The 2412-nt window shown below is 44.5% G+C and overlaps 1 long non-coding RNA gene across 1 annotated transcript; it reads right to left on the reverse strand.

The window, feature by feature from the left end:
• Positions 1-373: 373 nt before the first annotated feature.
• Positions 374-1614, reverse strand: LOC121485725. Its single transcript, XR_005986354.1, has 2 exons — positions 1265-1614; positions 374-694 (listed from the first exon to the last, which is right to left on the reverse strand). It is a non-coding gene; the product is annotated as an uncharacterized LOC121485725 (long non-coding RNA).
• Positions 1615-2412: the final 798 nt, after the last annotated feature.

Consider the following 2412-nt stretch of genomic DNA (forward strand, 5'->3'; position numbering starts at 1 on the left):
TGGGATAACGTCCAATGAACCATACTTTGCATCAAAGTTTTCTCATTTATTTTTCAGAGGTCCCACCAATGATTACAAAAAAAAAAAGTAGCTGCAATGGTTCATTTTTCTGGTAATTATTTCTTAGATATTGAGGAGGGGAGGACCACTAGGCCACGCACGTATCTGTTACTATTAAAAGCCCACAATAAGAACCATACTAAAAGGAATTCCACCCAAAGCAAAGAAGACAAGCTAAGGACATGAATTTCATGTTAAAAGAATAGCTGAAACCAATGACATTTAATTCCCTCTGCTTAATCTCCCAGTTTTTACCATTTCCACGTATACGTAACATTTGTCTTAGGTGAAAATAAGCAAAATTGCACATGGCTTTCCAACACTGTAGTTAAGATTTATTCCACAGAAAGATGTTTTCTCCTATGTAAGACTTAGAAAGCAATACCATAAAACAAATCCCCATGCTGAAGATAGCCTGTTTTTCTTTCTTTAAAACAAAACAAAACAAAAAACAGGAAGAAGTTCATGGCATAGGTAGCTTTTCAATACTCATCTCTGGGAGTTCGGGAAAGTTCAACGGCATGAAGATGCCCGTCGTAGGGAGTGTGGCCACCTACAACACAGGGCTGTCGCTCCAACGGTGCCAGCGAAGGTTGGGATCACATTAAAGAAGCAGTCCTCGAGAGCAACGGGGCTGCGGAGAAGGTAAGAAATCGTTCATTTGGCAAGGAAGGGTCCACGTTGTTCTACTTTGCTTTCTAGCCTGCAGTCCCCACTGGGAAGAACAGGGATGGTGGCATCCAGCCTGGCAACCCCTGTGTTCTTTACTATTTGCCCCCAGGCAGGTGGGAGAGTGCTGATTTGGAAGGCTGATTAATCAGTAATTCAAGTAGATCAAAATCACAAAATTAAAAGACAGAGTTCAATCATATCCTTTAACACAAGGAATGTCCTAATTGCTCCGGGACCCAACCCAGGATTTGAAGGCAGTGTGAAAGGCCGGGGGCCACTCCTCCACTAACCTGGTGGAAGTCATTTAGCAAGTCCTTTTATACCAAATCCCAAAAGCCCCCCTACCCCAATCCTCAAAAAAAAAAAAAATTGTACTTCCCCAACTTTGCCCTCCATCAGCCACAAGAAGCCTCCGGGACCAGCAAACTGCTAGGATTTCCTTTCCTAAGGATTGTCAGACAGACATCCAAATCCAGTGGGCACGCTCAGAGTCAGAATGTGGCAACAGTCTTGGGTCCTGCTTGACACTCACCAGTGGCCGATCCATGCAAGCTCCTGCAAACGGGACCCGGTCCAGTGCGCAGAGGGACATCCACACGGTTCCCACCAGTGCTTGTCGGAGTCTCCGAGTCGGGTGACAGCCAGGCTGCATAATTACTTAGACGACCCCAGCGCCTGATCCTCGGGCGAAGGGCACACTCCATCCTGTCGAGGTCCTTCGCTGCAGTGTGTCACTGGCACCCACTCTGGGGTCATTGCTCCGCAGAATTCTCTCCGCCTCCTGCCCTGGAAGCCACAACCTCGGGCCAGGATACAGCACCTGCTCTGCTGTCAGGCAGATTTCAGAGCATAGGAGCTGGATTTTGAACATCCCCTGGTATTTATCTCTGGCTAACGAAGATGCTTTCGTGACTATTAGTAGAGACGTGATGACAACAACTCTGAACTTGATGATGAATCGTGTAGAATATTTACCTGGGCTTTTTATACACTGCTCTGAACAAGATTGAGTTCCTCCCATACGTCACCCAAATACCTTTAGCTTTCTCCATGATGTCACGTGAAGCGTGTTTTTAAACATGTTTGGGTCTCACTACCGTATTCTACTGGGACAGGCCAGATGCTTGTTTGCTTCTGTTCCCTTGGAGATATTTTGAATGAGAAACCAGAGTTGATGCTAAACCTTAGCCAAGTAAAACTTATGAGATATTCCTGGAGAACCCTACAATTGGTAAAGATCATATTTGTTTTCCCTACCTTTAAGAGGTTATTTAATTTTTTTTCTAAGGCAAGTTTATATTATTTTTTATAGTTTCCGGGGGACATAGAAAACTTCAGGGACATTCTTTTTTTTTTTTTTTTTTTTTAAAGATTTTATCCATTTATTCATGAGAAGTAGGCAGAGACATAGGCAGAGGGAGAAGCAGGCTCCCTACAGGGAGTCCGATGTAGAACTCGATCCCAGGACTCTGGGATCATGACCTAAACTAAAGGCAAATGCTCAACCACTGAACCACCCAGGTGCCCCTTCAGGGACGTTCTTGTAAGTGTTATTATTACTGTTTTCAGAGTGGGAAACTGAGGACCTTTTTGTCAAAGCACAGCCCGTTCATGGCAGAGATGGGGTAAGGTCATATGAAAATCCAGCAGCCCTTTCATTAAAACACATGAATTGTGACT

The sequence above is a fragment of the Vulpes lagopus genome, chromosome 2 (genome assembly GCF_018345385.1).
Source record: "Vulpes lagopus strain Blue_001 chromosome 2, ASM1834538v1, whole genome shotgun sequence".
NCBI classification, from domain to species: domain Eukaryota; kingdom Metazoa; phylum Chordata; class Mammalia; order Carnivora; family Canidae; genus Vulpes; species Vulpes lagopus.